Source organism: Podarcis cretensis (genome assembly GCF_951804945.1).
Source record: "Podarcis cretensis genome assembly, chromosome: 9".
In the NCBI taxonomy this organism is placed as follows: domain Eukaryota; kingdom Metazoa; phylum Chordata; class Lepidosauria; order Squamata; family Lacertidae; genus Podarcis; species Podarcis cretensis.
In genome coordinates, this window is record NC_137178.1 from 58,697,543 (window position 1) to 58,721,322 (window position 23,780).

The following is a 23,780-nucleotide window of genomic DNA, read 5'->3' on the forward strand; positions in this document are numbered from 1 at the left end:
GCTTTGCCTCAGCTGGGCAAGGTAAAGCACCAAAACATCCAGTTTTAACTGAAAGTGTGATTTAAAGGAGGTTGTAGCTTTGTTTTTTTTTTCTTGCCAGGATTGTTGTAAAGAAAGTGTGGAATTGGCGGGTTTTCTGCTCTCTGTCTAGCCCTTCTCCTTTCTACCTCTAGACCAAGCTTTGTGCATTTGGGGAGGGGGAAGAACTCATATATGTCATTGTCAAAACCCGCTGTGCTACTTTCAGCTGAGGAAATCTACAGGATCTCCAGATTGCACTGGTCCTTGGAGGTACTCTGTTATGCAGGCATAGGCAAACTCGGCCCTCCAGATGTTTTGGGACTACAACTCCCATCATCCCTAGCTAACAGGACCAGTGGTCAGGGATGATGGGAATTGTAGTCTCAAAACATCTGGAGGGCCGAGTTTGCCCATGCCTGCTGTTATGCCTCCGAAGCTCAGTGTGGTGGTGGGTCTTTGGCAAGCATAAATTTGGCCACAAAAAACTTATGGAGCCCTGATTTATCCCCAGACCAAATAAGCTGCACGGCTTGTGAAAATGAGTGGAAATCCTTCCAGGCTTCAAGCATGAAGCTCAAGTAAGCTGACCTAGGCCAGTTTTGTAAATGTCTGACAGTGAAATTGGATGAAGAAAAGGGGACTGTGCTAAAAACGAAAACCCCATAATATGAAAACACTAGACATTGTACCATGTGTGTGTTTGCCACCCTTGGTTGCAAACACATCCTTTGTTTCTGCTGTGGTGTGTATGTAAGGGAAAACTAACAATGAGATCTGATATGTCACATGTGTCCATTGTTACACACTGCAAGGAGAATTTGATACAGGGCTGCCATTTACTGTGGCAGTCCTGTGTTATTCACAATTTCTAGTAATGCTCTAGTATAGTTTATTCCTTGACAGGCAATGATGAGCTGTGCATGGGCTGCTCTAGATCATTAGAGATCCACAACAACTTAGGACTATACAAGGGTGCTCTTTGATTTCATGGAATATATGACGGCGGTGTCTTGGTTGTCCATCTTCCCAAACTTAGAAATGCCTTCTGACATTGCGCAATTGGCATAGAGCTGCTCTTGGTTTGGCACAACTTCATCTTGTGCTATGTAGATGCGACCTTAGATGGGAGAAAGCTGAGGCCATGTCTGCACTGCTAGGTTGCTGAAAGGAAGAATAATATTAAGGAAAACAATTCAGATAGGACAGTAACAGCCTCTGACAGTGCTTCATTACTGGCCCTTGTTGTGAAGCTACTACGCAGTGTCTACAGAGAAACGGCTGTACTGTATTGAAAGATTCTCAGAGATAAGATCTTCACTATATTTTCAGTGCTCAGTCTTTTCTTCTTCTGGGGGAGGGCAAACAAATGGATCAGTTCTGCAGCATAATGTAGCCCTTGCATCAAACCTTGGGCCATCATATTCTATTAGGTATACTGCAAACATGCATTTTAACGCTCACATGAAGTGAACAGAGTAGTGTAATTAGCATGCGCATAACTAACACCCACTTTGTGCATGTGTGTGTTTGTTTACACATGCTCGCGTTTTGCTTTATTTCTGCAGCAAGCAGTAGGGTGTTGAATAATGACCACTTGTGTACCCAAAGAACATTTCTTCAGGCCACAATCAGTGTCGTATACCCCTGCTGGGGCCCTTCTTTCCTACATTTGCACTTTTTGGTCAGTTGACAAGAAATTTTGAGCAGAATCTGAAAGCTGTGCTAAATTGGCTGTGCTTCAACAAAGCAAGCAGCTGGTGCAGCTTTCTTGAACAGCTTGTATTCAGTGGAAACCGTGGGCTGAAAAAGGCAAGCATTCACTCTTAGCAGGGCCTCTTTGCACATTTTGTTTTTTAGGTAAGTATCTATTTACAGGCCAGGAGAAAGTGCTTTGCATCTTTCAGAACTGGCAACAATAGTGTTTCTGTCTAGTTAAACAAACTGATAATGGAATTGGGCTTTTATCACCCCATTGTGATGAAAAAACCAAAATACTTGAAAATGTTGCAGTAGTTAAAAGTTTCTTAACCATGTTATGCAAGATGCTTACAGTGGATATATTCCAGATCTGTTAAGAGTATAAGGGAGTCATGCCATTGATTTTACTGAGTTGTATACCCTGTTGCTTTGGTTATAATTAATGAGCACTTGGAAACAAATTCTGTTTAAAACTGGTGCTACTTGCTTTTGAGGAAGGTTGCCAACTTTATTTCGGGCAGCGTTGTGGTGCTTAAACAGTTGCATCAGAAGCAGAAATTCAACAGGTGAAGCTTTCCCTTGACTGCATATGCATGTTGCCTACATTTCAGTTTTTCACATAGCTGTTAACACATATGAACCTTGTAAGGAAAAAGTTGGCAACTGTGTTTGTCAAATATTATCTCTTCTTATCTTCTTACACTTGGCAAAGTTGTTTCTTTTTTGGTACGTTAAGACAGAGATAGGCAGACTTCAGGTGTAAATTATTAGAGATCCACCAAACAGAGCTTTGTGCAAAAGACATATAGGTAAATTCATAGTTCATAGTCCATAAATTTATTTTGAATACCCAAACTTAACTTGCAAGTCTTCCAATCCAGTCCAGTTCCTCACCACTATGTTTTCTTAATTTCACCAGTATAATTTTTTGAGGGAGGGAAGGAGATTAATTTTATTCCTGTTGTTACCCAGTTTTGAGTCATCCATCTTTGTTGATCTACTGGAAATCACCCAGTGATCTACCACAGAGTTCTGCCAGCAGATCCTGATCTATCTTTTGCCCACCTCTGTATCAAGGTGTTCTTCTGAAGATGCGTGGCAGATGTGCAAAACATCTAATAAGAGCAACTGCAATAACATGAAAGTACCTGATACAACGAAGAGTCTTGCGGTACCTTAAATAACAAATTTATTATGGCATAAGCTTTAATGGACTACTGTGCTTTATATCAGCGCACGTATACATGATTAGGTGGGGGATTGTAAAAAGTGAAATCGGGAAAATAAAATGCAGAAAAAGTTCAGACGGTGTTAATTCACAAAATAGTTTTTTTTTTTTAAAAAAAAATAGTTTTTATTAAAGATTTTCTTGGGTTACACCTCTATACATTTTTTGATAACATAGATATCCAGGCATTGGGAGACCGTTTAACACATGTGCCAAAGCACCCTTTGACTTGGTTCAGTCAACAAATGATAGCTTTGAAAATCCTGATGTATTGTAATTCAGAATCTTCAAACCATGCTAGAGGCAGGTAAAACTTTTCAAAAAAGCTGGTGCAGCAGCAGGGACATTCTAACAAGTTGGTCTCTTCCATCAACCACTTTGTGCTGATCTGAAGCCATTTTTCTTGCTTTGCTTGTTGCCACCTTCTTCCTAGTTTGGCCATGGCAACTACGGGTACAGAATAGAGAAGGCCCATCCATCTCTTTTTGTTAAAGAAATGTTAATCACAGGGAACATTTTATTAAGGAGAAAAGGTAAAGGGATTTGTTTTTTTAGTTCAAATCATATTCCTGTATTTCAGTGGGAACACTATAATGCAGTTGATGCACTGAATTCTGCTGGAGCACTGTTGCTTTTGCCTGTAGCAAAAGGAATACCTAACATGCAATGTACCATGTCTACAGACATTGCAGGTTTAATGGTTGCTGGCTTCAAGGCTCTGCTTTCAGAATGGCAGAGGAGTGTATTTTGTAGGTAGCCTAATAATGGATATTGCACGAAGATCGGGTGCAGCTAAGTTGAATTTGAAAGCAATGGAAGGAGACTTGAATAATGGTAAACTTAAGTCACATTGATTTCAATAGAGGTTAGCTGTGGTTAACTTGTAGAGATTTCACATGTGACATGGATGCTTCCAACAGATAATAACACTTCACAAAATATTACCCCTGTTCTTTTGCCATTGTTTTGCACCTGGAAAGAATGGAGCCTCATTAAAAGATAGCATCAGGCCATAGTTAACACATATGAACAGAGCGAAACACTGCACAACTTGGGGTAGGGATTGTTTTGTATATTCCTGCAAAGAGGAATCCTTTTGTAAAATGTATCCCAAGTACACTCCTATGGTGTGTTCTGTCGTATGACCCCTGAGCAATTCTGTAGAAGCAAGTAGCAAGAAAGTGTGAAGGGTGTTTTTACTGATTGTGATTCAATATCTCAAAATCAAGACACGAAGAGAGGTTTCTTGGTTTAGAATGTAAAGCAGAGATCTGTCATTTTGTTCGCTTGATTTCACACCTGGTCTGGGACTGGTGAAGTTGTTGGAACTCTGAAACTTTTGAAACCATATTGTTCAGTACAATGGTACCTCTGTTTACGAACTTAATCCGTTCCGGAAGTCCATTCTTAAACTGAAACTGTTCTTAAACCGAAGCACACTTTCCCAAATGAGGCCTCCCGCTGCTGGTGCCCTTCCACTGTTCGGCTTCCGTTCTTAGACCGAGGTAAAGCAAACTGGGACACTACTTCCGGTTTTGTGGAGTTCATAAACCAAATAGTTCATAAACAGAGCTGTTCTTAAACCATATATACAGTAATTAGATATTTTTATTTCTCACAAAAACAATTCTAAGTGTAAATATAATTCGGATAAATGTTAGTTTTATATAGTTTTATTTTTCTTGATGAACATCTGAAATCCAGATATAGAACTGGCTTTAGAACTATGGTGCATGGTTGTTTATTTAGGTGCTAAAGAACACGATTTCAGCAATGTTGAAGTGAGATTTCTATCAGTTTGGCTGTTTTTCTTACCCTATGTAGTGACAGATGGGGTTGCACTTAGTTCAGTGAACCATACTAAAGAAGAACAAAACTTGCATTAAATTACTGTTGACGATGCACTTTCTTGTCCACGGATGAGTGATGCAGAACTAACCTGCTGGAAACCAAGGCTTCATTCTTGCTTCCTTTTGTTTTGTGTCTCCCACCTAATTAAATTAGATTTGAAAATCATATCTGATAATTTCCCATTATCCCTTGTAGCTAGTGGGTAAACCTTTCTGGAGTGTTGTGGACTGGTGTAGAAAGCATGGCATGAAAATTGGGGGTTCTTGCTGCTCTTAGTGCATTGTTTTAGTGTAATTTCAGTGCAACTGGCATAGAAGGTATTTTGAGTTGCTTTGGTAGTCTCCAGTATTATATTTGATTTTTTTCAACCACAATTGATTAATGTTTCATCTGTGTGAGCAAGAACGTCACTTTTCTAGTGTGTCACTATTGCTTTTAGCTTCGATTGCCACAACAGCAGTCTCTCCAGTTAAGCTGGACAGTTCCAACCATGCTGCTGTTCCCTTCTATATATTTAGAACTTTAACAGGACTTAGGAATAATGGCTGGGACCCAAAGAGCCTACTTCAATCATGGTGAAGTGCTAGTACTAACCTAGGTGGTAGCCAATGTGGATGCCTTCATGTGCTCTACCTGCAATAAAAACATGTCTCTCCCATATCATTCTCTACAGCCACAGCAGGCACTGTAACTCTCTAGCAGTTTGACTTTAACTCTGAAGGTGCACTCTTCCATAGTCTCCTGAGACAGACAGATGCCAACAAGAAGGTGTGACTGAATCAAACAGCAATTTTATGCACTCTTTTTTGACCTAGTTTGAACTTTATAGACCTAGTTTGAACAATGGTTTAAATGAACATTACTGTAGTTAATAAGCCATGGCTTAGTGGCATGTGCGGGATGCGGGTGGCGCTGTTGGTTAAACCACAGAGCCTAGGACTTGCCGATTGGAAGGTCAGTGGTTCAAATCCCCGTGACGGGGTGAGCTCCCGTTGCTTGGTCCTTGCTTCTGCCAACCTAGCAGTTTGAAAGCACGTCAAAGTGCAAGTAGATAAATAGGTACCGCTCCGGCGGGAAGGTAAATGGCGTTTCCGTGCGCTGTTCTGATTCGCCAGAAGCGGCTTTGTCATGCTAGCCACATGACCCGGAAGCTGTACACCGGCTCCCTTGGCCAATAAAGCGAGATGAGCGCCGCAACCCCAGCGTCAGTCATGACTGGACCTAATGATTAGGGGTCCCTTTACCTTTACCTAGTGTTGTGTCTGAATACAGTGCAGTACTTAAGTATGGCTTGTTAACAAAAATAAGTCATAGTTTGTTGTCTGCTTACTGACTTTGACTATGGCTTAGGGTTGCGTGCAGATGTGGGCATTGTTTGTACATGGAGTGTAAAATATCAAGGATGGTTAAATAACGAAAGACCAGAGTAATGAAAACCTAGAAGGCTTGATAGTCAAATTGCACCTGACAACCTTTAAACTTCCTGAAGTAACAGGAGTATAAGTCTGTACAATTAATTTGGTCCTCTCTGAGTTTTGGGTATAGGAGATCTTTTTCAGAATCTCTTGACAGATGTCCAAAATCACCTCTGCTGGATTTTATCAGGATTTTGCCTGGGTCACCTAGTAACAAAACTTAGTGACACATTGGACTTTGCACTTGTGATATAAAGTTCTTACCATACTGGTTTCTGAGACTGTTCACCAGTTTGCCGGCTGTACAGTAGAATAAAAAACATTCATTCTAATTAGTATCTTGTTCATGTTTTAAATGGTATAAAAACCATTTTTATATTAAACATTAATTCTTTCATTAATGGTAAAGCAAGACTTAAGATGAAATGCTAAAAAATCAAGGTTTTAATCTGGGTTCTAGTGTATCAAATTTGTGTACTTTTTGTATTGACAAAGAGTACAATTTAAACATGGGGCATGGTGTTACTAATTTATTTCAGATGTTTTCAGTATTTATTTTATGAAAACTTAGCATTTTCCAATTCAGGACACTTAAGGAATAAAATTTCTTCCCTTCCTGTTTTTGAGATTGGAATTTTTACAATTTTGCCCTGCAATATAAAGTTTTGTTGTATCAGTAAAATGTGATCTATTTTGTGTTTATTTGTAGGACATATGTCGGGGTTTATATTAAGCCAACCTACAGCCGGATTTTTGCACTGCTCCTGCTGCTTTTAGAAGCTAAGTCATGGTTTGACTTACCATTATATGTGCAAACCCAGGCTTATACCGGATTTTTCGCCCTATAGGACGCACTTTTTCCCATCCAAAAATGAAGGGGAAATCTGTGTGCGTCCTATGGGGTGAATGCAGGCTTTCACTGAAGCTTGGAAAGCGAGAGGGGTCGGTGCGCACCGACCCCTCTTGCTCTCCAGGCTTCGGGCAGATATCCGCAGGGTATCCCTAGGCTGCAGATAGCAGCCTGCTGCCTGGAGCGCGGGGGGGGGGGGGGGGATATTTTTTTTTTCTTTATTCCCCCCCCCCAAAAAAAAAACTAGGTGCGTCCTATAGGGTGAAAAATACGGTAGTTTGTTTTGTTCCAAACAATCCAAACAGTAGCCAAGTTTTGTTTTCTTCTCTTGGTTTGTTGGGATATACAAACCAAAAGTCCAGGTTCACATGTAAAACGTTTTTGGTAGTGCTGCACCAGCAGGACCAAGGAAGGAGCAAAGTGGTCACAATTTTCAAAATGTGGCCTATCAGGCTTGCTAAATCATTGTTTGGCTTAGTGTTATGTGTGAACTCAGTAAAGATCTTGTTACTTTATTAAAAAGCAACTAACCTAGGAACAGGTATTTGGACTCAAATTTTGTAAAAGAGGAAAATGCAGGTTGCTTCAGTTTCAAGGATCATAAGAGTCTTACTGTTATGTTCAGTAACACATCTGAAAGTATTTGCAGATGAAGACTTGCTCAGATTCTTATGTCAACCAAGATGTTGGCCAAGTGTTGCAAAGAATCTGAAAGAAAATATTATCCTAATCACTATAGTGACCCTGCTGATATTGCATTCCAGATATTGTCAAACCTCTCGCATTGTTCACTGATACCATAATGGGCCACTTCCCCCACCCAAGGGAGTTCCTTTTGATCAAGTTATTTAAAACTTGAATGAAAATACAGCGGTCAGTTACTGCGGTGCTTGAAAGCAAAGCTTGATTGTGGCTTTAACATTTAGTATGGTCCTGGTGGGGAGCTGTTTCAGCCTGAAGGCTGGATTCCTTTCTGGGCATCCTTCCAGGGGCCACATACTGTTGGTGGGGGGCCAGAGGGAAAAGTGCTTGTCCGGATGGAGGGTAGAGGGGTGTGTGCATGTGGAAACTAGCTTGCTGTACAAAGGTAAAATACCGTATTTTTCACTCTATAAGATGCACCCGAACATAAGACGCACCTAGTTTTAGAGGAGAACAAGAAAAGAAAAAATTCTCTCCCTCTCTGCTCAGCGCCTCTCCAGCAAAGCGGGAGGAGAAATGGAAGGGGCTCCGTTTCTCCTGCCGCTTCGCTGAAGGGGCGCTGTGAAGCTTTCCCTCTCTGTGCAGCACCCCTTCAGCGAAGCAGCAGGAGAAGCGGAGCCCCTTCCATTTCTCCTCCCGCTTCGCTGAAGGGGCGCTGCACAGAGAGGGAAAGCTTCGCAGCGCCTCTCCAGTGAAGCAAAGCCAGGAGAGCAAGAGGGATCGGTGCGCACTGATCCCTCTTCTGGCTTCAGCGAAAGCAACGCGAAGCCTCCTGAGCATAGCGGAAGTGCTCCTGCTGCGCTCAGGAGGCTTCGGGCAGCTATTCCTGAAGCCAGGAGAGCAAGAGGGATCGGTGCGCACCGATCCCTCTTGCTCTCCTGGCTTCAGCGAAAGCTGCGCAGCCTGCATTTGCTCCATAAGACGCACACACATTTCCCCTTTTTAGGAGGGGAAAAGTGTGTCTTATAGAGCGAAAAATACGGTATACGTATTGGTTGCTCTATTCACCACTGGAATGTGGTATTCAGTGTGTTGTCCAAAAAGGAATGTGACCCTTGGGTTGAAATAGGTTTTGCACCCCTGTCTTATGCTCTCCTTGTGGCCATGCTGGAGGAGGAAAGGGAAATGTTTAAGCCCAGGGCTTCTCCACGTAATGATAAATCATAGTTGAGTGTTAAGTCTGAATAGCACCAATGTGTGTGAGAAGGCAGGTGTGCAGTCTCTCTGCTGTTATGATTCTTAACTGCAACTGCTCTTTTTAGTAAAGTAGATTTTTAAAAAAAGAATGCTGTTTTGGATTCCGTTAGGTTCATTGTTGCATTTCCCATTCTTACAAAGCAATTTTTCAGATTTTTAAACATGTCCAAACCATAGCCTCTCTGGAAGGTCTTAACATTGCTAGGTTGGGTGAGATTGAGATAAGTAGCTTTGTGCTACTTCAGTCATTCATAGAATCGTAGAATTGCAGAGCTGGAAGGGACCATCTAGTCCAGCCACCTGCGATGCAGGAATCTTTTTGCCAACATGGGACTCAAACCCATGATCCTGAGATTAAGAGTCTCATGCTCTACTGACTGAGCTATCCCAGCAGTCACTCATGATTTTACCACACTCCAGTATCTTCCGCTCCACTTATTTATAAAATTATAGTTTAAATATTTCCCCCCCAGCTTTGCTCTTGTTCCTTGTATGATAGGACAACAGTGACAGCTAACCATCATCTCAATTAGTACATCTCAGTTAGAACCTCCTCTTCTCCTTCAGTACAAGGTCCCCGGGTGGGTTACATGCAATATTAAAACAAGTTGAAAACAAATTATGATCAGGAAAATAAGATGGTGTGTGTGTGTATGTATATATGTATGAGGGTGTGTGTGTGTGTGTGTGTATACAAACACACACACACATATATATACATTAAAGGTAAAGGTAAAGGTACCCCTGCCCGTACAGGCCAGTCGTGTCCGACTCTAGGGTTGTGCGCCCATCTCACTTAAGAGGCCAGGGGCCAGCGCTGTCCGGAGACACTTCCGGGTCACGCGGCCAGCGTGACAAAGCTGCATCTGGCGAGCCAGCACCAGCGCCGCACACGGAAACGCCGTTTACCTTCCCGCTATATATATACATACACACACAATCACACACACATATATATGCTTTTAAAGACCCTGGAAACTATTGAAGGTGTCAAACGCATTTCTGGGGTGTGTAAACCACAACTTAAGAGATTGCTACAGAGAATGCCCTCTGCTCTGTCACAACCACCCAACCTTCTGAGGCAGTGGAACTGCCAAGAGGGCTTCTCTGTTGAGCTTAACATCCAAGAGGGTCTGTATGGAAGGAGGCAGTTTTTCAGGTATTTGGGACCAAGTCGCTTAGAACTTCAAATGTCAATGTGACCATCTTAAGCTGGGCCCAGAAATGAACCGGCAACCAGCGCAGCTTTTCTAAAAAATATGAATTCTAAGTGGAACTCCAGCCAGCCAGTATATCTCCTGCTGCATTTTGGTCCAGCTGAAGTTTCTTGCTATGATCTGTCCAGCAGCAGCAGCAGCCAAGAGGAACATCAGCATTTCTTTGTAGGCAACGGGAATGTTCTGTCCCATCATATATGGTGAAGGGGGTTACACCAAGAGGAACTTGGCAGCTCTGTGAGGCCAGCACCCTTCGCAAACTACAGCCCCCAGCATTCTTTGGGAGAAGCCATGGCTGTTAAAAGTGGTACAAAGTGCTTCAAATGAATGCCAAGAATGTGAGTTCGAGAGGACTTCCCTAAACTGGTAGGAGGGTCCTGATGTAAAGCGGGCACAATCTCCGCTTGCTCTTACCCAAAGCCCAACTTTGCATTCACATTTGATTCAATTACGTTTGTACTTGATATCTTCTTCTTAAAATAAATCTTTTGACAGAAAAAAAAACCATTGTTTGGCAGCTAACTTGGCTGAGACGTAGTGCTAGGGAACCGAAGCTCCAGCCTTCATTATTTTTTCCATAAAACTGCATATAGTTTGCGGAATGTTTCCCAACTGCGCCTCAGAAAAGGAGAAGAGAAGAAAACTACCGTGCTCGACTGTTGTGTCGAATGTAAAGCACATGTCACTGTCCTGGCTGCCCCGCTGTATGTACTCCGCACAGCAAATACTTCAAGTGGTGGAGAAAATTGCAACATATGCTTGGGTTAACAGAAGGTCATTTGACGCAGCCATTGCATGGTCAGTTCCAAAATCTCTGATCAAGTTCCCAGTATGTTTCACAAGGGGGTAACGGTTGTGGCAGGGGAAGCGTAGTCACAAATACACCAGTTGCTTGCAGCAGTTAAAATGAATGAGTTTCATCCACCTTCATTCCCGTCCTTTCTCAGCCTTGTCCAGAAAATTGGATGTTCAAGTAACATTGCTTTCATGATGGGGAGGGGAGTAAAAGGGGAAGGTAGGGGAGAGAGTATTTCAAACCCTGTTACTGATACATTAAGTGCTATTTAAAGTAAAGAATGCGTCTTGAAAATGGAACTCTCTGGCTTTAGTTGCCTCGGTTATAAATAAGTGTTTCTTCGACTTCAGAATAGATATTTTATATTATTTTGACAAGGCATCTTATGTATTAAATGTGCAGAAATGGATTAGATGTCTGCTAGTGCGCAAATGGGTCAGGTGTCTAATTCTTAATGTTAAAGGTTATCGTTCTCCTGGAGAATTGAATCACCCTGTATATTATAGGCTTAGAATTAATCGCAATCTCACGCTAAATGCAGCAAGTAGAACAAATCCCGGAAAATGTCTTTGTTTAGCAGTTCTCCCTCTTACTAGGGGCTGTGAGAGTCTGATTTGAATAGAATTTATACCTGCAGTAGCTGTGAGGCACATAAATGCTTTAAAGAGAAGATATACACTTTATTTATTTGCTTCTTTGTTTTTACTTACCGTAATTGTATTTTGAAGCGGTTTTGCTAGGCAACCTCATCCAAAGTGGCTTACAACATTTAAAGCACAGTGAGTGAATAATAGACTAATTTTAATAAAATAAAAAAATCCCATAAAGATGAAATAAAACATTACCAACTATAAAATAACAGTACCAACTATTTTAACTGGATGGTTAATATAAAGAGATGACATTTTCAGAGCCTTCTGAGATCCCTGTAGCAGATCAATACGACTCAGATCTGAAGGGAGAGAGTTCCTAAACTGTGGGGCCACCACGGAGAAAGCCCATTCTTTCATAGGCACCTCCTTCACTTACCTAGGAGGATAGCTACTTAAGGATGGTCTCTGAATCCGATACCAATGCATGGGGCAGGATTATGCAGGCACAGGCAATCCAACAGATAACTTGGGCCCAAACTGCTTTAAAATGGACCCAGTTAGCAGCATTTTACATTGGACCTGGACATGAAACTGGCATAAGAACAGTGTCACCGTGTCTCCCTTGGGATTCCATTTTCTAGCCTCTTGAAGTTTCTGAACCCTCATCAAAGGCAGCCCCCATAAAGTGTAATACAGTCATTAATATAACGTTACCATATTTTTTTTCAATGAATCCGGGGACACTTTTCAACTTGAATGGATTTTGTATGAGGACTGATTTGTAAATCCAGGGACTGTCCCTGGGAAACGGGGACGCATGGTAACCTTAATCTAATATGGATGTGGCCAGGGCAAGGATCTGTGTGGTCAGGTCAGACCTCCTCGGATGGAATCGCATCTGACATACCAGCCCAAGTTGTTAAAAAGGCATTCTTGGCAGCTGATGCTACCTGGACTTTCCCAGTCGGTACTGAATCCTAGAGCCCTCCTAAAATGCATCCATATTCTTTTATAGGGGGGCTAGGTGTCCCACACAATACAAACTGCAAACCTTCACAAGGCGCACAACCTAACTAATTGTGGCTAAACGCCTAATGAAACGGATGCAGCTTAAACGTAGTCGCAACACAGGCTGTGCAATGCTAAGCACACTCACTTAAAAAAACACCTAAGTCTGCTGAATTCAGCACAGCTAATAAGGTTTCTTGTGACATATTTTGTCGGATGATGTTGCTCTCTTTGGAGTTCAGAGTGGCCTCTTGCCCAATAATAATAATAATTTATTATTTATATCCCGCCCATCTGGCTGGATTTCCCCAGCCACTCTGGGCAGCTTTCAACAGAATATTAGAATACAATAATCTATTTTTGAATAAACATTCACAATCTTTTTATTGATAATAATCAGTTAAATAGTTTGAGGATTTATACAACTGTGTAACATGCAGAAAACAGCATTTTTAGAGAAATCAAAGACTGGAACTGAGGGAAGTCGGGGTGGGGGTGGGTTCTGTGGGGGGAGGGAGGAAAAATGGGGGGAAAATAAGGATGATATGTTTCTGGATAATATGTTTTGTTTCAATTTTGAATAAAAGTTATTAAAAAAATACAATAATCTATTAAACATTAAAAGCTTCCCTGAACAGGGCTGCCTTCAGATGTCTTCTAAAAGTCTGGTAGTTGTTTTTCTCTTTGACATCTGATGGGAGGGCGTTCCACAGGGCGGGTGCCACTACCGAGAAGGCCCTTTACCTGGTTCCCTGTAACTTGGCTTCTCGCAGCGTGGGAACCACAGAAGGCCCTCGGCGCTGGACCTCAGTGTCCGGGTAAAACGATGGGGGTGGAGACGCTCCTTCAGATATACTGGTCTGAGGCTTGGGCCATAATAAATCTGTTGTCATTTAAGATGTGGTTGTATGTGTGCCTGCTAGAGAGTTTGACAGAGGGCACTGCACCTATCTCAAGTGGCAGTGAATGGTGTAGAGGAAAATTAGTGCCAAGTGGAAAGCCACCAAATGTTGGTAAAGGCGAAGTCCCCGGGTCCCTCTCACCTTTAGCACTCAAAGGAACATAAAAATAGATTTGCCGGTCAGGTGGATGGCTGCCTCGTGATTAGGAAAACTCTGTGTAAAGGGTTCATAAGAATTAATCACACACTTCTAACCTGTCAGCGATTTCTTCACAGAGGTAACAAAGTGGCACCAAACTAGAAATAGAAAGTTTGGTAGAATCTTGCCCAAGGGATTGCAGTGGAAACTTGGTAACCTCTAGGGGAGAGGTAAAACACTGTTATTTATTAAAAGCAATTTAAGACACAGTAAATAAGTAGAAGGGCTTCCTTTTTGGTTGTAGAATGAGGTGGGTGCCAAACAGCTGATTTTAGGTGTCATGAAAGGACAGCAAGCTTTTAGTAACTTCTGCCGCTTTGGGTTTTTTTTCTACCATCAAGCATTATATAATTTTTTTAAAATAAATGGATAAATTAGTAATACATTTTTTCCCTTCCACTGAAAGGCACTTATGTGGTCTCCTGTCTGAGATGCCAGAATAGCTTGGCCAGGCTTGGGTAGAATACATTGTGACTTGAGAAGAAGGGTGCCATTTTCTTTTTCACCTCAGGCAACAAATTGTATTGAGCCATCCATGTCACTTGCGTTCTAACACGTATTGATGTGGGACTACTCAGGGATCCAGATTTTTTTGTGGGTGGGGGGAGTTGTCTATAGCATTTGTTAACAACTCATCTACATTTTGATGCTATTAGTAGTAACAATCTCTAAAGCAGTATATTTCCAACATAACAAGAAATATTTGCACATATTTGCCTTGCACATGAAATATTTGTATTTTTAACATCAACCTGAAAGTTAGAATGAGGCTGAATGGCCTTCTCCCTGATCTTAATACCACCAGTCAAGGATATGTAGCAAGGTCCCTCAGGCATCCATCTGTCTGTCTGCAGCTTCAGTTGATGGAGACATAATATAACAGAAATTTCTGGAAGAACAAAGACTAACAACATTGCATTAGCCCTAGGTGAATACATTCTTGGGAGGTTGGAGGCAGTGGGTACAACAGGTGAATGTGTGTCTGTGAATGCCCTTTTTTGGGTCAAAATTGCTTATACTGTAGAGCCAATTTGCAATTTTAGTTTTTAAATTGGGATACAAAGAGCACTAAGGTTTAGGTGGCTTAATACAAGTGTGGCCCTGTCGTTTGGCAATGACATATGTGTCTGCAATAAATCCAGAACTGTCAGTTTGGTCCCCAGTCATTAGTTTAGAACGGGGAACTACAACTATTTTAAATGCACTTACTTCGTATACATAGTTCATAGCATTACATCTGCTTTGTTTTCTTGTTCTTTTTTGTCTAACTTCAAGAAGCTTGAATGGCTCTTGCTCGGGATGCAATCCTGTGCTGAGTTAAATTTGACGTCGGTAGGTTTTGTTGCTGGGGTAGGACTGAAGCGCTTCTTGTTCCTAAGCCATTGATTGCCAAAGGGTGAAAATGGAAGGAAATGAAGGAAAGTAGTGATCTGAATCCATCTATGACTATTGCTGTCCATGGAACTAGGGCACCAAGTGCAAGCCTGTCCTCTTCCTGAAAGCACAGGCAATTATGTGGGCACATTTGCAGCAACTGAATCCCTTCCCCACCCTAGCATGTTCCTGTGGACATGTTGAGAGTGTAAGGCTGCAGAAAGCAGACTTTCTGCCAAATCTTGTTCCCTTGGGTTTAGAAGGAAACCACTTGCTGTTGCTGTGTGGAAGGGAAGGGGCGTTTCACAGGAGGAGACTTGAATGTTCTGGATACTGGTTATCTCTCTGTTCCCAATTCATTGCAAATGGAAATAAGTATATTTCTAGAGAGGTGCAAACAATGCAAGGATTTTCGCAATGTAACTGCAAATTTTAGCATTTACTTTCTAGTTTTGTTTAAATGGGGCAATAGACAACAGCGCTTGAGAGAAGATGTCTCTGGTATGAGCCCTTTTGTGCAAAAAAATATTGGCATCCTATGCCTGTTCCCACATTGAGGTCCCAATGGTAGCTTCAACATGTGTAGTAGTGGCAAGTTCGTAGACTTCACTACCCAGTTGCGCTTCTTAACACCATGTTACTATGTTTACAGTTGTGAAATTTGTCTTCACGAACACTCTTGTTGGGGCAATCTGGATCCAGTTTCATGGAATGGGAAAGTAGTTGCAAAAATAATCCTTACTTGACTAAATCAAAGCTACAGTGGTGCCCCGCAAGACGAAAAACCCGCTAGATGAAAGGGTTTTCCGTCTTGGAGGTGCTTCGCAAAACAAATTTCCTATGGGCTTGCTTCGCAAGACGAAAATGTCTTGCGAGTTTTTCCGACTTTTTTTTCCTTCCCCCCCCCTTTTTCTAAGCCGCTAAGCCGCTTATCTGCTTATCCGCTAAGCCGCTAATAGCGCTAAGCCGCTAAGCCGTCAATGGTCTTGCTTCGCAAGACGAAAAAACCGCTAGACGAAGAGAATCGCGGAACAGATTCTTTTCGTCTTGCGAGGCACCACTGTATATACAAAGGTAAGAACACAGCTGACTCAGGAAGGGGTGTGTGTGTGTGTGTGTGTGTGTGTGTGTGTGTGTGTGCTGGCCCCCAAGCCTCTGGCTAGCATATTTTGATGCATTTGCTTGCTACCATTTGATGTTGCTTAAATCTGCCAGCTCTCTGTTACCATCTGAATAAGGATGAGTTTGCTTTAACTTTAAGCTTTTCTCACTCCCTGCTGCCTTTGACACAATCCTCACTACAAATAGGGTGGTTTTTGTTTTGTTTTGTTTTGTTTTGTTTTGTTTTGTTTTGTTTTGTTTGCTTGCTTGCAGGCGGATTTATTGAACTTTGACTTCAAGAGTTTATTTAAGGCCTATGCCTTTAAAATGGTAGTTCCACCCACAGGCTGCCTTTAAAAAAGGGAAATCACTGTTGTGAGGTGGAGCTGAGGACCGCACTGCCAACAAAATTATAAGTAGTTGCTTCAGCTTGCTTGGGAACATCTGGAGTCCGGAGGATGATATATAGTAGTAGGTCTCTGTAGCAATTTTAGAGACGTTGAAAGCCAGATTGAGTTACTGGTCTTAGCAGTTATATAGCTCCTAGGATCTTATGTCTATGGAAAGGGATTAATCCTTCCTTTCTGCAGACTTGACGCTGCCACCCAGTGAAATATTTTTGTGAGCTTGTCTGTAATTTGGTGAATCTCTACTTATCACCAGAGATAAGTAAGCGGTTGTGACTATTTTTTGAAATCTAGCATAGCACTAGGCAGCAACTTGCAAGATATCTTTTCCCGCATAAAACCACGGAGAATTGGAATTCTTAAAGACGACTTGAGAAAATTGGTGAGTGCTTTATATCCTGTGTATCTCAAACTGCGTACTTCAACTGAGGTAGAATATCAACCCATGATTTGGATAAAAATAATTAAAAGTAAGGTAATGATACTGTTTTATTCATTCTATTTGCACTGATAATTCATATGGCAATGCTGTTTATATCCTGTCATGAAAGCATAGCTATCTCTTTGCTGGTGTTAAATCTTTTCTGAAGTCCTATCAAATTCAACAGTTCTGTATAACATTAAGATTATAATATACTTTTTCTTGAAATTCATAGCTAGCCATCACTAATTTCAGAAATTCTGCATATTTTAATGTTCTTAATCTTAAACACATTTAAGGCATTTTGCATTTGAGTATGTTCTCTGAGAAAGAGATTTATAAACCATGTTTCCATGTATCTATCAGAAAAACTGAATTGTATTATGAATTGGTATTTTAAGCTTCCAAGGATATTTTGGTGAAAGTAAGATTTTGTGCAAAAAAGATGCCTTCATGTTTGACATGGTAACTACATCAATCTGTTTCATCATATTGTCGCATGGAGCACAAAAGAGTACTTCTGAACTTTGAAGTGTCTGCTCAACATGCGAATAGGATTTAGATCCATGGTGTTCTGAATCTGGGTAATCTTGAGCTTATCACCATGTCTTAAAGCAAATGTGGAAAACCTGGGTACCTTACAGATGTTGGTACACTCTCATGGGGGGGTAGGACCATAGTTCAGCAACCAGTTTGTATACAGAAAGTCCCATATCCAATCCCTGGCATCTCTAGATAGAGCAGGGAAAGACTGTTGTCCAAAACCTGGAGAGCTACTGCCAGTCACTGTAGAGTCAGTGCTAAACTAGAAGGACTCAATAGTCTGACTTAGGAACATAAGAGTTGATATAAAACATCTTCCTAGCAGCCTCAGCCACTGTGTCTGGGGATGAGATGGTGGGAGTTGTGGTCCAACAGCATCTGGGGGCCACCACCCACGTTTGTATAAATATGAATAAGACAAGTATTGCAAAAGGACACCATGAATTTGCAGTGTGGAGGAGGCCCAAGCTAACCACTTCAGCTTTTGTCCCTGGACTTCTCACCCCATAGAAAAGAGAGGGGGGGATATCTAACTGGTTTTAGAAGTGAGGTAGTTGTTTTCTTGGAGATAAACTCTGAACTGGTGAGTGAGACAAGATGGGGCTTCCTGAAGGAAATCGTTGGAAGAAATCAGAACATCCCAACACCAAAAGAAGGACCTGTAAGTAAACCTATACAGCATGGAGTTGTTTCTTAAAGGAAGCCTAAGCAGCCTTCAGCTCTCCCAGATGCAGCAGGTGCAGAATTTAGAGACTTGGTGTAAAGAAGGCTTGCTGGAGGACTAGCTGGAACTAGCCAAAGAGGTTTATGAGGCAGATGATTTTTTGAGATTGGATAGTTTACCCCAATAAGTTTTCAGTGTCTGGGATCAGGTTCTTATTATTGGTATACTTCTAAGAAGGATTAATGTCAAAACCCCATGAGTTATGAGGTCAAAGTCAACTTGAAAGTTTAAGTTACAAAGATGCCGTGAAGAAAGAGGGATTACTGACAGTTTGTCTAGCAGATCAGTCCTGCTGGTGTGGCATAATATACCTCAGTTAAGTGACTTATTCAAGGTTTAAAGTTTAGGTCTATAGTTTTGCATAGGGCGCATTATATTGGCGTGGGTTCAGGGGCAACTGGAGGAATAAAGAAGAGTTCCCTGCAGAATTGACTGTAGATGTGAGAAGTTTTGTAGGTTTGGCATATATAGAGATGATTGCAGTGAAAGACAGGAGACCCTAAGAACCTGTTCACTGAGAGAGGGTTTGGAAGCTTCCTGTGATCTTCGTGGAAATATGCCTAGAGAACTTTTGAGAAGCAGTAGAAATTGCTACACAAATTGAGTCTTTCTACATAGCATCTGGACCAAGAAAAATACTGTCGAGTAATATCCAAAGTGCTGCCAATTTGGTACGCTGGAATTAGTTCACAGGTTAAAATTACCGTATTGGCCTGAATATAAGCCTCACTTTTTCCCCAAATTCTGACCGTGAAAAGTTAAAGTGCGGCTTAAATTTGCGACCTTACAAAAATTGGCTTTTACGATATCGCTGCTGAAACAGACATATGGTAAAACAGAACAGGTTAGAGTGCCTGCAGAATTTTAAGGTAGCGGCTTATATTCAGACATTGTCTTTTTTCCTCTCCCCCCCCCCCCTTGAATTCTAAAGGTGCAGCTCATATTCAGGTGTGGCTTATATTTGGGCCAATATGGTGGATATTGGTACTTTCTGGCTTCAGTGAACTAATTTGTAAGGAATCAGGAATACTGATTTTGAAAAGGAGATACACAACTGAAAGTTCATCCAGAAACCACAAACTCCACCACTGTCAGGAGCTGCTGCACTTTGCCCTAGGTGGCGAACCACTGCAACCTTTTTCGTCAAATGCCTTTTGGGCTGATTACACGCACCCAATCGTACCATTGGATCTTTCCGGGCAAGCTTCCTTTTCCAGTTGACCCTGCCTTGAGCTACATGGTTTACCTGAGATGTAATGTTTCTGTTCTTTCTCTTTGGTCCTGATTCTTTTAGTGTTCTGCAATTCTTACCTTCTGACCATCTTGACTCCTGGCACATATTCCAGATCCTGCTTCTTCCATTCTAAGCCTCTAAGCTATTATAGTTCATAAAAAAGACATCTGAGCGTGAAACGTGGGCTGTGAACATTTTACTCTGAATCCAGAGTCTCCAACTGCTGACTATTAGCCAAAATCCATATTGATCTCTGTCCTATCACTTATGAAATACTGCATTTTGATGTGTCCCCCTTCCCAACTAGCTTCAATCTGAATTGAGAAAATGAATGACCTAGCTGCATTTCAAGCTTGCAGTATCCACGCCACTTGAGAATACATGATCTGATGGTGTCCACGAATGTGCCAGATTTTGAACAGATCTGATAAAAAATGCCACAAGTACAGGAAGTTAGCTCTTTGAAGCGTGTGCCATTTAGTGGTTTTAAACCACTGTGGTTTGTGTGGTCACTGCTGCAATTCACTGAACATAGGAGAAGGCCCTTTCTCCTTTGAACCAATATGGAAATAATTGTCTTTAAGAGCTTCCAAGAGACTCTGGCATGCTTTCAGCTGCAGTTACATAACTATCCAGTATTGTAACAGGCTTCAGCATAACACAGGGACCGAGCAGTCTGGCCTTGTGTACCAATTCTGATAACCACTTTCTCATGGTGATTAAAATGCTGAGCTTAAACCAGGGGAAAGTGGGTGCAGGTGCCTATTTGCACCATGTTTGCCGCACAGTTAGCTTTCCCCCAGTTGCTTCTCTCAGCCTAGCCTACCTAACATGGGGGTTGTGATAAAATGGGGAGCAACTCTCATATATAAGTTGCATTGAGCTCCTTGGAAGCAGGGTGGGATATAAATGGGGGGGGGATGAATTACCGTATGTTTTGCTCTACAAGACGCACTTTTTCCCTCCTAAAAAGTAAGGGGAAATGTGTGTGCATCTTATGGAGCGAATGCAGGCTGCACAGCTATCCCAGAAGCCAGAACAGCGAGAGGGATCATTACTTTCACCGCACAGCTTTTCCTCTTGCTTTTCTGGCTTCTAGGATTCAGAATATTTTTTTGTTTGTTTTCCTCCTCCAAAAACTAGGTGCGTCTTATAGAGCGAAAAATACGGTACTTCCAAGGCCTTGGTATCATTCTTTCTACAATGCCTCATGGCAGTTGCTGTTCGAGCAATTCAGTCTTGCTATGGCTAACCTTTTTAATCATTTATGGAAAGCAGGCCCTGCGTTTCTTTCTCCTTTTCATCTTCCCTTACACGTTTTGAAGGATATTTTTGAAATGAGATTGCCTACACTGAGGGGGCTCTCCTGCAAGTGCCTGTCACTCTTTATCACTTTTAATATGTAGAAATTGCTCGGAGGAATTTCCATCCAGCCTTCTCACGGTCCATAGCATTGTTGGTATTATTGCAAACATCTGCTCAGAAGTAGGAGCTTTGATCTGGGACTGTTTGCTGAATTCAAGCACGGTGAGGGACAAAGCTGAATCGCTCACTTGGCCATGTGTGGCATGTTAGGAAAGTTGTGGTGTGTGCTGCCTAATTCCAGGCCCGCTAAAGTCAGTGGCTGCTTGTGAATGTCTGGATTGCAGCCTACGACTGCCATCAAAAGGACATTTGTTCTGTTGAAATCAATGATGTTTAATTCCAGGTAAGTGCCTCCGGAGGCCACCTTGGTCATACCTGTGCATATCAATCCTAGTGGTGCTACTGTGGCTTTGCAACATTTTTTCTTCTATATTTATTACAGTAATTTATATCCCACAGAAAACTACTCAAGGCAGGTGTAATGGGATAAGGGGTTGCTTGTGCGTAAGCGCTAAAAGGCTCCCAGTTTTGTAGTTAGTTTTAAACTCTCCCTAACCGGACAGCCATAAGTGCGTGGCTGCCTTAATCACTGGCAGAATCCGTCAGTGGGCGTTTCCTGAATTTCTTCCAACATAAGAGTTCTTTGACAGAAAGTCTCCTCCTTGATTCCCTGCGCGACAGCTTTCTGCGCAGAGTGGGCGTTCCAAGGGGAGGTCCTGAGCTCTCACCACTGGTCTTGCTTGAAGCGTCTCTGAGCCTCACCTCCGACGCTGTCTCCTCCTTCCCTCCTTCTTCAGCGGAAACTCTCTCTCTCCCCCTGCTGGTTCCCTCCTCAGCATCCGAGGGTCTCCCAGCATCCGAGAGCCTCTCCACCACCCTGAGCTCCGATGGCAGTTCCCTGACATCAGGTCTCAATTTTAAAATATGTAGCGAAAAAATGCAAATAAAACATTGTTAAATATATTAAAATTACAGGAATTTAAAGACATTAGTATTTCGTTTTTTAAAAAGCACGTTGGAATAAAACTGTTGCTTTTGCAAGTTATTATACAGCAATGTAATCTTGATGCACGTGCCTCTTTTGCTCCTCACAAGGTCTTTGCAATACCACACACTCAGGGTTTTTGTGCAGCGGCTGGATTGTTTTGCGAGCTGCAGTGCCATGCAGCAACTTTAAGCACTGCACCGACTGTTTGCCTTGTACTGTGTAAAAGCAAACACATAGTTAAGAGATCATTTGCTTGGGTAAACTTCAGTTATCACTGCCGCTTGTGGGGAAATGATGTCTAAAGTTTGGCTTCCTGTGGCTGCATCCTGTACCCGCTTGCTGCATTGAACTCAATGGAAGTTAATTCCGAGAAGGCATGTATAGCATTGTGTAGGTTAGGAGAGTGTCCATTAGACCAGTGTTTCCCAACCTTGGGCCTCCAGCTCTTTTTGAACTACAATTCCCATCATCCCTGACCACTGGTCTTGCTAGCTAGGGATGATGGGAATTGTAGGCCAAAAACATCTGGAGGCCCAAGGTTGGGAAACACTGCATTAGACCATAGAATTATAGAGTTGGAAGGGACCTTGAGGGCTATCTCATCCAACCTGCTTCAATGCAGGAAAGTTTGGGGCTCAAACCCATGAGCCTGAGATTAAGCGTCTCATGCTCTACCAATTGAGGATAGGATTTCTCTCCCCTCCCAACTTATAGTTATTTCTTGATTGCTGTAGAATTACTTCTTTATAAAGGCCAGCCTACTAATAACACAAGGGATGCGGGTAGCGCTGTGGGTTAAACCACAGAGCCTAGGACTTGCCGATCAGAAGGTCGGCAGTTTGAATTCCCTTGATGGGGTGAGCTCCCATTGCTTGGTCCCTGCTCCTGCCAACCTAGCATTTCGAAAGCACGTCAAAGTGCAAGTAGATAAATAGATACCGCTTCGGCGGGAAGGTAAACGGCGTTTCCGTGCGCTGCTCTGGTTCGCCAGAAGCGGCTTAGTCATGCTGGCCACATGACCCAGAAGCTGTACGCTGGCTCCCTCGGCCAATAAAGCGAGATGAGCGTCGCAACCCCAGAGTCGGTCACGACTGGATCTAATGGTCAGGGGTCCCTTTACCTTTACTAATAACACAAATACAGGTCATCAATACAACTGATTGCAGCGATATCCTTGAACGATATGCAACTGATGCATTTGAGAGACACAGGGAGTGTTTCTTTTCTAGCTCTCTTTAACAATTCAGTTGACAGAATGGATGGAAGTATCAACTATTCTAGACCTACTTTCCCCTCTAAGCAACTATCTGGAAATTGAGCAGGTGATGTGCCTACACAAGAAGCCACCTTGAAACTCCTCAGCTCATGCCTTGAGGTTCATGATGGAAGAAAGATGGGATGTAAATTAAAGTGCCTGGAGCACTGGGCTGATGAGAAGTAAGGCAGGGATGTGGTAGAAATGTGCTGTTTCTTTTTAACCCACTCCCCACATCACATTCCTGCTTCGTATGTGAACTCACGTCTACCATTGTTCTACCATGGGGTGTTTGTGACTTAGAGCCTCAGTTCTGAAGCTTTGCTATTCATCACTGCTTTTCGCTGTGGATTCTATCCAAAGACAGTCATGTACATACTTGCTGCAGACATTCAGGGCACACACTGCTGAAAACTAGTTCCAGCTTTTCTTATGTAGCACTTGCTGGTTAAAACTTGACACTCTCAGTTCATAGAATCATAAAATTGTAGAGTTGGAAGGGACCCTGAGGATCATCTAGTCCAGCCCCCTGCAGTGCAGGAATATGCAGCTGTCCCATACGGGAATTGAACCTGTAACCAAGCGGGCCATCCAGAGGAATGTCAGTAAAATGCCATAATCCAGATACGGACATCTGTACATGGCGGTAGGCTCCTGTGTAATGCTTCCTGGAGCAGGAACTGCGTTGTGCA

General features: G+C 42.3%; 1 protein-coding gene and 1 long non-coding RNA gene across 5 annotated transcripts in view; both read left to right on the top strand.

Moving 5' to 3' along the window:
* Nucleotides 1–23,780, top strand: part of LOC307223680 — a 116,849-nt gene that overhangs the window by 40,867 nt on the left and 52,202 nt on the right. The window lies entirely within an intron of this gene.
* Nucleotides 1–23,780, top strand: part of SLC7A2 (solute carrier family 7 member 2) — a 52,327-nt gene that overhangs the window by 1,998 nt on the left and 26,549 nt on the right. The window contains exon 1 of one of the 4 annotated variants that reach the window (XM_079989721.1): nucleotides 16,559–16,940. The exons of the other annotated variants lie outside the window; for them this stretch is intronic. The gene's annotated coding sequence lies outside the window, so the exon portion shown is untranslated. Of the gene's footprint in view, nucleotides 1–16,558; nucleotides 16,941–23,780 lie in introns of those variants that run through there. 4 annotated transcript variants of the gene reach the window in all.